The sequence below is a fragment of the Pelophylax lessonae genome, assembly GCF_965119305.1.
Source record: "Pelophylax lessonae genome assembly, chromosome: 4".
NCBI classification, from domain to species: Eukaryota; Metazoa; Chordata; class Amphibia; order Anura; family Ranidae; genus Pelophylax; species Pelophylax lessonae.
Genome location: NC_138771.1, coordinates 592156311 through 592170424, shown reverse-complemented (window position 1 = coordinate 592170424; position 14114 = coordinate 592156311).

The window sequence follows — 14114 nt, the reverse complement described above, 5'->3', positions numbered from 1 at the left end:
GCTCCACACACTTACCAATTCGGTTGTTACAATTTAATACCTACTATCTGGGATAAATAGGATTACATTTATTAAAATTAAATAAGATTAATTTAAGGCAACTTTTCTCATGATACTGTGATATTAGTGATGCAAATAGGGTTATTTTTATACATAATTGCACTTCATAAAATCTGTAGTAGACCTAATTTAATCATTGAATGTTAAAAAATATTAAAATTAAATTGGTATATTAAAAATTTAAAATCCATACAAATATTAGATCTTATAAATATATTTAAAATTAATTAAAAAATCATTGATAAAACAATTAATGTCCAATTCCACGTTTAATCCCTTTGGGGTCATACTATCTAGTCTGTGTATCCAGCGTGTTTCATTCTGGGATATGGATCTCTTCATATTTGTTCCCCTCCAATGTTTGTCTATTTTATCAATTCCACAAAATTTCAACTTTCTAGGGTCTTTGTTGTGATACATTTTGAAATGATTAGACAGTGTTTATTGAACCCTTTTTTAATGTTGGTAACGTGCTCTCGTAGTCTAACTCTTAGTTCCCTGGTGGTCCTTCCTACGTATTGTAGTCCACATTCACATTCTAATAAATATGTCACGTGTGTACTTCTACACGTTATAAATCTGTCTATTTTATACTGTTTTTTGGTCGTTGTGGATCTAAAGTGTGTTTCTTTTCTAGATTTGTTGTTAATTTTGCATGTGCGGCATATTACACTTGCCGCATCTAAAAAATCCCTTTTGATCTAAAAAGTATACTGTTCTGGTAGGTGGATCCGGAAAATTTTTTACAATTTTGTCCTTTAAAATTGGGGGGTCTTCTGTAGCGATTGGCTGAGCGGACCTGACGTCATTTCCAGCCGGTGAGACGCACGCTGCAAGAGCAGCTAACCACCGAGCCGTGCTCTAATGTTGTTCGTTTTTAACATATGTTTGTAAGTATATTTCGTTGGTTCTGAATGAACTTCACCATGTTGTGGCCTTTGTTTATATCGGAGGTAAACTGGAAGTATGCAACAAGAACCATGTAAGGATCGTTTCCTATTGCACATCTATTGGAGTGTTTAAGCTGGCAAGGAAAACTGCTATTTCCTAATCGAACTGCTGATGACCGAGAGATTTGTGGTGAGTAGATTACCACAAGGGGGTGAGCACCTGGATTAACCCAGCAGAAGTACATATTGCACTTTTGATGAAGATATATGGACTTTTATTTTTAATTGTCAGTTATATTTATTGGTTCATTAATCAGCACAATATTTATGGAGTTTTATTAATGCTGATGAAATAGATTGTATGTTCACACATTTGCACTTTATATTTATTGTTAAGATTTGCACAGCAGCGCTGCAACACGGATATCACATAAAAATATGCACTGTTACTGTAATGATGACACTGGCAGGGAAGGGGTTAACATTGTGGTTGATCAAGGGGTTAAATGTGAGCCTAGGGGAGTGATTCTAACTGTGTGGGGGGGGGTGTGGCTTGTGGAATGACCATAGAGACCTGTAATCCTATATAGAAGGATCGCAGGGGCTCTATTGATCATTCCAGGGAGAAGAATGGTCAGCTGTGTTTACAACAGCTAACCGTTCTCTCTCAGCGGGGAATGATCGCAGGTGTCAGGCAGCAATCGGAGCTGCCTGCCCGCTGCATTGGCTTCCCTGCTGCCTAACGTGGGCGAGAGCGTGATTGCCCCCTAGCCTCCTGCTTGCGACCGCCGTACAGTTACGGCGATTTGCGCAGGAGCAGCTGCATGCCGCAGTACATCTGCGGAGGGCGGTCGTAAAGAGGTTAATAAGCACCCCCTCCATCATGTCTGGGAGGTCAACAAGTAGAGGCAGACGTTTCTCTGACACTGAGGGGGTCAGCAGCGTATGTGTAGACAGGCAAATGTGGATGTGGTCTGTCCTTAGGCAGGGCATCATTTCCTTTGTTTAGTGATGTTGCTCATGCTATCCAGCCACAGCATGCAGAGAAAGTGGTGGACTGGCTTACTAAACCATCCTCATCCTCCGTCACACAAGCAGACTAGTACGCAGTGCACTGCAACTGCCAACGTGGCTTATTCTGCCTCCTTGTCCACAGCTACTCCAGTTCTAGCCCCAGCATCAGGCATGGAGGAGTCAGCTGAGTTATTTGAACACAGAGTCAGTCACTTGCTCCTTGACGATGCACAGCCATTACTTGATTCAGATGTTGGTTCTGAGGTTGAGGAAGGTAGGAACATGAGCCTACAGAGAGGGGAGAACACTGGTACACAAATTGGCAGTCATGTTTCCTCAGCCGCAGAGTATTGCCAAGTTGTCTCCAGGGATAATGAAGATGGAGGGGGATGATGATGATGTCACTGACGCGACTTAGGTGCCGGATAGAGCAGAGGAGGAAAGTGAGGGTGAGGCACAACCCCAATGAGGCAGCCATAATGGAAGAGTAGAGAGCAGCCACCCAATTCCACCAGATTGTGGAGCTGTTCTCTCCCAGCCCACTTCCCACAGCTCAGCTGTTTGGGCCTTTTTTAGCACATGTGCAGTCGATCAAACTGTTGCAATTTACAAACTTTGCCTCAAGCACATTAAGTATGGCAAACACACCAGCCATTTGGGTACCACATTCGTGACAAGGCATTTAACCTCCCACCACTCAGCCAGTTAGCTGAGCACCTGAAAGCCATACAAAAAAGGACACAATCCTCTTCACCTATCCAGTCTACCCCAATCGCTATCCCTTATGACTAGTGTTGAGCGAACACGGACTGTATTATTCGTGTTCGTACCGAATAATTGGATTTTTGTTACCCGAACACGAACACGGACACTTTACTGTATATTCGGGTAAAAATCCGTGTTCGGTCGTTTTATTTCCGGGTTTTGCATGCTTTGGCGCTCTTTTCATGGCGGGCTTTCAACAGCCAATCAACAATCATTTAACTGGTGTGCCTTAAGCCATCCCAGCCATGCCTGCAAATGTCTCAGTAGCTGTGATTGGCAGTCTGAAGCATGTGACCAAGTCTTTATAAGTTCGAGGCAGCCGCAGCGGCGTCATTATGCTGCTTAGATCAGGGACAGAGCACACATCAACGTGCTGTCTGCTGATTAGGGAAAGATAGGCAGGAAAAAAACATTTGTGTCCGGATAGAATTGAGGGACAGGTCGGAGTGTTTAGGCAGGGCGAGTTGTAGGCATTTTAGGGATAGAGTCTGCTGAATTATAGGGTCAGTGTGTTCTACAAACTACAATCGATATTGCTGTGTGGGGTGGGGTCTGCACTCAATCCTGATCTACGATCTCTTCTCAATCCTGTTAGGGACAGAGTCTGCTGAATTTTAGGGAAAGTGTGTTCTACAAACTACAATCGATATTGCTGTGTGGTGTGGGATAGGAGATAGGCAGGTGTCAGTGATCCACATCCATTTTTCTGTGTGTGGGCTGCAGTGAACACAATCTTTTTGGGGTGCAGTGAACACAATCCTTTTGGAGTGCAGTGAACAAAATCTTTGTGGGGTGCAGTGAACAAAACCTTTGTGGGGGTACAGTGAACACAATCTTTGTGGGGTGCAGTGAAGACAATCCTTGTGGGGTGCAGTGAAGACAATCCTTGTGGGGTGCAGTGAACAAAATCTTTGGGGGGTACAGTGAGCACAATCTTTGTGGGGTGCAGAGAAGACAATCCTTGTGGGGTGCAGTGAACAAAATCTTTGGGGGGGTACAGTGAACACAATCTTTGTGGGGTGCAGTGAACAAAACCTTTGTGGGGTGCAGTGAACACAATCTTTGTGGGGTGCAGTGAAGACAATCCTTGTGGGGTGCAGTGAAGACAATCCTTGTGGGGTGCAGTGAACAAAATCTTTGGGGGGTACAGTGAACACAATCTTTGTGGGGTGCAGTGAACAAAACCTTTGTGGGGTACAGTGAACACAATCTTTGTGGGGTGCAGTGAACAAAACCTTTGTGGGGTACAGTGAACACAATCTTTGTGGGGTGCAGTGAAGACAATCCTTTTGGAGTGCAGTGAACACAATCTTTGTGGGGTACAGTGAACACAATCTTTGTGGGGTGCAGTGAACAAAACCTTTGTGGGGTACAGTGAACACAATCTTTGTGGGGTGCAGTGAACACAATCTTTGTGGGGTGCAGTGAACACAACCTTTGTGGGGTGCAGTGAACACAACCTTTGTGGGGTACAGTGAACACAATCTTTGTGGGGTGCAGTGAACAAAACCTTTGTGGGGTACAGTGAACACAATCTTTGTGGGGTACAGTGAACACAATCTTTGTGGGGTGCAGTGAACAAAACCTTTGTGGGGTACAGTGAACACAATCTTTGTGGGGTGCAGTGAACAAAACCTTTGTGGGGTACAGTGAACACAATCTTTGTGGGGTGCAGTGAAGACAATCCTTTTGGAGTGCAGTGAACAAAATCTTTGTGGGGTACAGTGAACACAATCTTTGTGGGGTGCAGTGAACAAAATCTTTGTGGGGTACAGTGAACACAATCTTTGTGGGGTGCAGTGAACACAATCCTTGTGGGGTGCAGTGAAGACAATCCTTGTGGGGTGCAGTGAACAAAATCTTTGGGGGGTACAGTGAACACAATCTTTGTGGGGTGCAGTGAACAAAACCTTTGTGGGGTACAGTGAACACAATCTTTGTGGGGTGCAGTGAACAAAACCTTTGTGGGGTACAGTGAACACAATCTTTGTGGGGTGCAGTGAAGACAATCCTTTTGGAGTGCAGTGAACACAATCTTTGTGGGGTACAGTGAACACAATCTTTGTGGGGTGCAGTGAACAAAACCTTTGTGGGGTACAGTGAACACAATCGTTGTGGGGTACAGTGAACACAATCTTTGTGGGGTACAGTGAACAAAACCTTTGTGGGGTACAGTGAACACAATCGTTGTGGGGTACAGTGAACACAATCTTTGTGGGGTGCAGTGAACAAAACCTTTGTGAGGTACAGTGAACACAATCTTTGTGGGGTGCAGTGAAGACAATCCTTTTGGAGTGCAGTGAACACAATCTTTGTGGGGTACAGTGAACAAAACCTTTGTGGGGTACAGTGAACACAATCTTTGTGGGGTGCAGAGAAGACAATCCTTTTGGGGTGCAGTGAACACAATCTTTGTGGGGTACAGTGAACACAATCTTTGTGGGGTGCAGTGAACAAAACCTTTGTGGGGTACAGTGAACACAATCTTTGTGGGGTGCAGTGAACAAAACCTTTGTGGGGTACAGTGAACACAATCTTTGTGGGGTACAGTGAACACAATCTCATACTTCTGAAGCTTTGAGGGTGCTGCCTGTTCTATACTCCTCCTCCTCATCCATCCTTTTAGGTGTACAAACAATAGTAATTGGGGCCTAGTGTGCTTCTGTACGTGTGAAAAACATACACTTTTTTTGATCATATTTCCTATTCCGTTATTCAATAAAAACCTTTGGGGCTCAATTAAATTGCGGAATAGTCTGTGTCGGTACGTGTGAGATCCACCTTTCCAAGTTTTTGGGGTTCATCTCATACTTCTGAAGCTTTGAGGGTGCTGCCTGTTCTATACTCCTCCTCCTCCTCATCCATCCTTTTAGGTGTACAAACAATAGTAATTGGGGCCTAGTGTGCTTCTGTACGTGTGAAAAACATACACTTTTTTTTGATCATATTTCCTATTCCGCTGTTCAATAAAAACCTTTGGGGCTCAATTAAATTGCGGAATAGTCTGTGTCGGTACGTGTGAGATCCACCTTTCCAAGTTTTTGGGGTTCATCTCATACTTCTGAAGCTTTGAGGGTGCTGCCTGTTCTATACTCCTCCTCCTCCTCTTCCTCATCCATCCTTTTAGGTGTACAAACAATAGTAATTGGGGCCTAGTGTGCTTCTGTACGTGTGAAAAACATACACTTTTTTTTGATCATATTTCCTATTCCGCTATTCAATAAAAACCTTTGGGGCTCAATTAAATTGCGGAATAGTCTGTGTCGGTACATGTGAGATCCACCTTTCCAAGTTTTTGGGGTTCATCTCATACTTCTGAAGCTTTGAGGGTGCTGCCTGTTCTATACTCCTCCTCCTCCTCATCCATCCTTTTAGGTGTACAAACAATAGTAATTGGGGCCTAGTGTGCTTCTGTACGTGTGAAAAACATACACTTTTTTTGATCATATTTCCTATTCCGTTATTCAATAAAAACCTTTGGGGCTCAATTAAATTGCGGAATAGTCTGTGTCTGTACGTGTGAGATCCACCTTTCCAAGTTTTTGGGGTTCATCTCATACTTCTGAAGCTTTGAGGGTGCTGCCTGTTCTATACTCCTCCTCCTCCTCATCCATCCTTTTAGGTGTACAAACAATAGTAATTGGGGCCTAGTGTGCTTCTGTACGTGTGAAAAACATACACTTTTTTTTGATCATATTTCCTATTCCGCTATTCAATAAAAACCTTTGGGGCTCAATTAAATTGCGGAATAGTCTGTGTCGGTACGTGTGAGATCCACCTTTCCAAGTTTTTGGGGTTCATCTCATACTTCTGAAGCTTTGAGGGTGCTGCCTGTTCTATACTCCTCCTCCTCCTCATCCATCCTTTTAGGTGTACAAACAATAGTAATTGGGGCCTAGTGTGCTTCTGTACGTGTGAAAAACATACACTTTTTTTGATCATATTTCCTATTCCGCTATTCAATAAAAACCTTTGGGGCTCAATTAAATTGCGGAATAGTCTGTGTCGGTACGTGTGAGATCCACCTTTCCAAGTTTTTGGGGTTCATCTCATACTTCTGAAGATTTGAGGGTGCCGCCTGTTCCATACTCCTCTTCCTCATCCTCCCTTTAGGGTAGGAAAAAATTTAATCGGGCCTAGTCTGTGTTTGTACGTGTGAGATAAATGGATTTTTGTAAAATCTTACCGTAAAATCCTTTTCTCTTAGCTCATTGACAGACGTAGTCCTCGGTGATACACCACCTTCGGGTTATGTTGCCTCCACAGGAGCAGGACTAGACAGGAAATTAAAAAGCTCTGGCCACACCCTAGGGGCAGTCCCAGAGGGTATATCCTCTCTCTCTCTGCCTCAGCAAATCAGTTATGTGAAAAAGCAGTCTTTAGAGATTTTAACCCAACCCAACTCAAAAACAGAGGGGCGGGGACTACGTCTGTCAATGAGCTAAGAGAAAAGGATTTTACGGTAAGATTTTACAAAAATCCATTTTTCTCTAGCGCTCATTGACAGACGTAGTCCTCGGTGATACACCACCTTCGTGACGTCCCAGAGCAGTATCACAAATGAGGGGTGGGAAAATGGAAATCAAATCCCAATCTAGAAGGCCCAACCGGTGCCAACTAGAAGTTTACAATGCTCATCCTTAATGATGAGACTCAACAAAAAAGAGAAACATTTTTTTTTTTTTTTTTTTCAAACAGAAAAAAACCCTCGAGGTAGACCACCGGTCTGCTCAAATTGCGGCCTGCAAAACCTTGCGGCCAAATGAGGCATCCGCCGATGCCGTCACATCAATTTTATAGAATTTTGTAAAGGTATGTACCGACGACCAGGTGGCCGCCTTACATACCTGGACCACTGACGCCTGATGGCGAAAGGCCCAGGAAGTACTGAGCGCTCGAGTGGAGTGTGCCCTAACAGGGAACGGAGGACTCTGACCCTTAATAGAATAAGCCTGTACCACCGTTTGTCTAATCCATTTGGCAATGGTCGCGGCAGATGCAGGCAAACCCTTTCTGGGCCATCCGTGATCACAAAAAGTGAATCCGTCTTACGGAATGATTCCGTAGCTTTCAGGTATACCCTGATTGCCCGAACCACATCTAAGGAATGCAACGCATGTTCCCGATGATGCTTGGGCTGAGGACACAAGGAAGGTAGTACAATATCTTTATTCAGATGAAAATCTGAAACCACCTTAGGAAGAAAAGATGGCTTAGGATGAAGTACTACCTTATCCCTATGAATCACTAGGTATGGGGACTGGCATGATAATGCAGCCAGTTCTGACACCCTGCGAGCAGAAGTAATAGCCACCAAGAAGGCCACCTTCTGGGATAAAGTAAGCAAGGGAATCTCCCTGATGTTTTCAAAGGGAGGTTTCTGTAGAACCGACAAAACCAAATTAAGATCCCAGGGCGGTAAGGGCGCGCGGACTGGAGGAGCCAGGTGCCGCACCCCCTGGATGAAATTCCGCACCAAGGACTTGGTAGCTAAAGGTTTCTGAAAGAAGATTGCTAATGCTGAAACTTGACCCTTGATGGTGCTCAAGGCTAGCTTCTGCTCAACCCCTTGTTTCAAAAAGGCCAATATTCGAGTCACCGAATAGGTACGTGGAGGAAATCCTAAAGATTCGCACCACGCAATATAAGTCTTCCATGTGTGATAATAGACCTTGCTGGAAGTCGCTTTCCTTGCTTTAATAAGGGTAGGAATGACTGAAGTAGACAAACCTCTGTCCTTCAGTACTTGGGTCTCAATGGCCAGGCCATTAAACCCAGCGACTGTAAAGCATGATGGTAAATTGGTCCTTGAGACCACAGACACTCCCTGAGACGAAGTTCCCACGGAACGTCTGCGACTAGCATGTCCAAGTCGGCCAGGCCGGCTTGAGGAGGCCAGCCTAGAATTTCTAGGACCACTGGCGCTGATAGAATCTGAACCAGGCGTCCCTAGAGGTATTTGGCCCGACCATCCGAGAAAGTCTGGTCGTTTTCTGTTCCCACACATTTATCAGATACCTGATTGTTATCAGGAAGGGTGATCTTTTCTGGTTGAACCTCAGGGACCGAAGTCACCCGACTAGAGGCTACTTGGCCTATCTGGTCAACCAGATCCGATTCCTGTGAGGTATAGGGACTAATCTTAGGAAAAGGTAAAGGAAAAGATCTATTCAGGGAACGGTAACTACCGCTTCCTGTAGTACTTAAATGTTGGAAGGGAAGAATCGCACCGGTAGTAGTGGTTGAAGCTCGATCTAATGTCCTGAATACCGGTGAAAACGTCCCCCCACCCTGAAACCGGGTGGGGGCGCACCTTCAGGCTGTGTACTCCTTTGCTTCGGGTTTGGCTGGGTTGGTCCTCTGCTTGTCCGACCAGCCCTTCTTGAACCCTCCTGGAGGAGTCTTGCCTTTCCCGCTTGTACCAGCCGGGCGCCCTTTATGGGCGGTAAAGAAAGGTCCTTGCTTGTTGCGAGGTCCCTTAGCTTTAGCAGCCTGTGGCAAAAAAGTGCTCTTGCCCCCAGTGGCATCCTTGATGATTTCATCTAGGTTGGCCCCAAATAGACGATTCCCCTGAAAAGGGAGATTTGTCAAGGTCTTTTTGGAACCTAGGTCAGCTGACCAGCATTTTAACCACAGCACACGTCTGAGGATCACCGCTGACATAGATGCATGCCCTAATAAGGGAGTAGTGTCCAAGGCTGCGTCACAGATAAACTGTAGCCCTTGTATAATCTGTTCCATCAAATCAGATGTCTCCTGGGGAATATCTTTTCCCCTAAGGTCTTGGCATACCATTTTCGCCCATTCCGTAAGTGTCTGGGAAACTAGACCAATAACAATTACTGGTCTAAATGCTGACCCTATCAGAGAGAAGATGGTGCGGGACTCTGCTTCCATCTTTCGATCCACCGGATCCTTAAAGGACGAAGTGTCCTCCACTGGGATAACCGTGGCTTTATTCAGCCTGGAAATAGGTGGATCCACCACTGGTGGTACCGTCCATTTCTTAATGATGGATTCCTCAAACGGATAGCGTCTAGCAATACGCTTGGAAATAGTAAAGGTACGTTTAGAATGCTCCCATTCTCCTTTAATCTGATTACCGAAACATTTGGGTACAGGAAAAACCTTCACCGTTTTGATGGGCTTATTAGTACCAAAAGGAATCTCTGTTTCAGTTGCCTCTGCCGGTAAAGCCTCAAGTTTTAAGGTTTCCTGCACTGCCACAACTAGTGCGTCCACCAATGCTTCTTCCTGAATTATAGCAGGAGAAGAAGCGTCCTCCTCACTGTCTGAGGGGGCTTTACCTGGGATAACAGCCTTTGCAGAGGAACCTGCAACTGCAGTGACCATCTCTGAATCAGAGTCAGAGGTGTCAGATAGTATAGGGGTAGGCGGGGGTCGCTTCCTTGACCCCCGTCCCTGACAGGCCGCCTCCACCCGAGCCACCATAGACTCCAAAATTGCTGTAAATGACTCTACACTCTGTGCACCGGCAGGTCCCGTGGCCCCCTCGAGGGAAACAGGTGGGGGAATATGTGTGGCAGGGTCCATGATAATTCCAGTCACTTCCTGGATAATATAATTCAAAAATAAAAAACTTTTTTTTTTTTTTTTTTTCAGACCCCCAGCGCCACAAAAAGCCCCTTAGTGTTACCTGCTAGGGATCCCTATCGATCGAGAGAGAGAGAGAGATAGACCCCCAGGCTCACCACTTGATGCTCAGAGTTTAACTGCAACAGGTTACAGCGCTATCTTGACAAAACAGGAAGTCTTTTGGCTGGCTGGCTGCCCAGAAAGAAAGGAGGCGGCTCCGCCCCTCTGCACGCCTTCCGGCGCCTCCCCTAGCTCCACGAGGTGTTTGGATCACCTCAAACATGGCCGCCCCCATGCTGGAGACACAAGGCTACGCCAAAATGGCGGCTCGTGCGATCCAGCAAAAAAAATGGCGGCGGCCTGTACTGAATAGCGGTGTGCTGCAGGGCACACAACACTCTCTCTGCATGGGGATTTGGCGTGGTTGGCGGTACCGGCCCTGGCGGACCGCATGGCCATTCGGGAGGCCTGCTAATAGCTGGAGATCTGATTAGGAAGGCAGTCTACATGTCCGTGGCTTCTGACTGGTAGGTAGCTTATTCTTATCACCGTAAGATTCCCAGAAGGCCACAGATTATAATCTTTTTAACATGTATACAATTAGATTGTTAGCTCCCAAACCAAGCCTCCTGGCTTTTTGCACATAAAATCACACTCAAAGTAGGAGGATCTGTGTCATTTATAGGATAGAGAGGGACTCTATCTTACCATACAGAGAGGGGCCCGCGTTCACCACAAGACCCGTCAGGGGAAAAGGGGGAACATACTACTCACCATACCGGAACCAGGCGGGCACCAACTCCTGACAGTACCCCTCTCCACCGGGGCGGGAGGGCTGTCGACCGATATGGACGCCGTGACTCATGGTCTTTGGCGTTTCAGCGAGACGTTTAACTCGCGGGGTCAGTCCTTTAATGGGACTTTGTCGCGGCCGACCCAGCGCGGAGCTATGGCCTGCACGCGCTCGTAGGCTGAACTGGGGTGACCACCGGATCTCAACATCCAGCCCGTCGCCCAGTTCAGCTTTCTTGCTTGAAGATCTCACAGGAACACTGGAGAAAAAAAGCTGTCTAAAAAATCCTTTAAGAAAAAAATCTTGCCAGGACCTAAGATCCCAGCAAGGTATCTAGGTCCTTACTCCTAACTAGACAGAAAATAACTGATTTGCTGAGGCAGAGAGAGAGAGGATATACCCTCTGGGACTGCCCCTAGGGTGTGGCCAGAGCTTTTTAATTTCCTGTCTAGTCCTGCTCCTGTGGAGGCAACATAACCCGAAGGTGGTGTATCACCGAGGACTACGTCTGTCAATGAGCGCTAGAGAAACACAGTTTTTTATCCTATTCCGCTATTCAATACACACCCTTTTGGTGTAAAAAACATTAAATTGCGGCATAGTTTGCATATTTGACTGCGAGATACACCCGTGCGATACTGTTGTTCTTTTGTTCCGCTATTCAATAAAGACCTTTCTAGGGCAAGATCTTAAATTTCAGAAATATGAGGAGAGCGTCAAATAGGGGCCGTGGCCTGGGTCGTGGTGGTGCTGCTGCTAGAGCTCCTGTTGCAAGGAGAGGACGTGGTCGATCTGTGCCAGCTACACGCACAAGTGAAACACCTTCCTCAAGTGTGAGTAGGCGACAGAACCTGCATCAGTATTTGGTAGGGCATCATACGCCCCTAGAAGTGATGAGGCCAGAACAAGTGGAGGCGATAGTAGATTGGTTTGCTGCTGACAGTGCCTCCAGTTCCTTCACATTGTCTCCCACCCAGTCTACTGCAGAAAGGTCACAGTTGGCACCTGCAGCCGATGTCCAACCGTCTTTCACCTCACCCCCTTGCAAATCAGGCAAGCAGTCTGAGCGCCAAGCCATACAGCAGTCTCTTCTTTTTGATGACTCTGTCAGCAGGGTTTCCCAGGGCCATCCACCTAGCCCTGCCCCAGAAGTGGAAGAGATTGAGTGCAGCGATGCCCAACCACTTATTTCTCAAGATGAGTACATGCAAGGATCATCGCAGCACGTCTCCGATGATGACGAAACGCAGGTGCCAACTGCTGCGGCGTTCAGCATTGTGGAGACCGACAAGGAGGGCAGGGGTGAAGACTGGGTGGAAGATGATGTGGAGGACGATGAGGTCCTCGACCCCACATGGAATGAACGTCATGCAGGTGACCTGAGTAGTTTGGAGGAAGAGGCGGTGGTCGCACAGAGCCACCAGCACAGCAGAAGAGGGAGCAGGGTGCAGAAGCGGAGCGGCCGTGCCCTAGACACTACGCCCGCTACTGCCCAACGCAGCAAGGGAACGAGCGCACCAAAGTCAGCTCAAAGGAGTTCTCTAGCGTGGAAGTTCTTTAGAAAATGTGCTGATGACAGGACACGAGTGGTTTGCACCCTGTGCAATCAGAGCTTGAAGCGAGGCATAAACCTTCTCAACCTGAGCACAACCTGCATGATCAGGCATCTAAGTGCAAAGCACGAGCTGCAGTGGAGTACACACCTTCAAAACCAAGAAACGTCTCTGGCTCATCCTGCTTCCTCTTCTGCTGCAGTCTCGGCCGCTCCAGCCACATCTGTAGTGATACCGGCACCTGCCACCCCGCAAACAGACGATCTGTCAGCAACACCACCCCCTGGGTCACCAACAACCATCTCCACAATGTCCCGTGGAAGCGTTCAGCTTTCCATCTCCCAAACACTTGAGAGGAAGAGGAAGTACCCCCCTACCCACCCGCGATCCCTGGCCCTGAATGCCAGCATTTCAAAATTATTGGCCTTTGAAATGCTGTCATTCCGTCTGGTGGAGACGCACAGTTTTAAAAACCTTATGTCGGTGGCTGTCCCACAGTACGTCGTGCCCAGCCGCCACTACTTTTCCAGGCAAGCCATCCCTTTCCTGCACAACCAAGTGGGGGAAAAAATCAGGTGTGCACTGCGCAACGCCATCTGTGCCAAGGTCCACCTAACTACCGATACGTGGACCAGTAAGCACGGTCAGGGGCGTTATATCTCCCTAACGGCACACTGGGTAAATGCAGTGGCGGATGGGCCTGAGGCGGATAGCAATTTGGCGCATGTCCTTCCACCACCGAGGATTGCAGGGCGCTTCAGTTTGCCTCCTGTTCCTAACTCCTCCTACTCCGCTTCCTCATCCTCTACCGCCTCCTCATCCGGACAGCGTAACACCTTCACCACCAACTTCAGCACGGCCAGGGGTAAACGACAGCAGGCAGTTTTACAACTTGCCTGTTTGGGGGACAAACCACACACCGCGCAGGAGTTGTGGAGGAGCATGGAACAGCAGACAAATGAGTGGTTGCTGCCAGCGAGCCTCAAGCCCGGCCTGGTGGTGTGCGATAACGGGAGAAATCTCATAGCAGCTCTGGGCCTAGCCGGTTTGACGCACATCCCTTGCCTGGCGCATGTGCTGAATTTGGTGGTGCAGAGGTTCCTTAAAAACTACCCCGATATGTCAGAGCTGCTGCAGAAAGTGCGGGCCGTTTGTGCGCATTTTCGGCGTTCTCACCCTGCTGCTGCTCGCCTGGCAGCGCTGCAGCGTAACTTCGGCCTTCCCGCTCACCGCCTCATATGTGACGTGCCCACAAGGTGGAACTCCACCTTGCACATGCTGGAAAGACTGTGCGAGCAGCAGCAGGCCATAGTGGAGTTTCAGCTGCAGCACGCACGCGTGAGTCGCTCTGCGGAACAGCACCACTTCACCACCAATAACTGGGCCTCCATGCGAGACCTGTGTGCCTTGTTGCGCTGTTTTGAGTACTCCACCAACATGGCC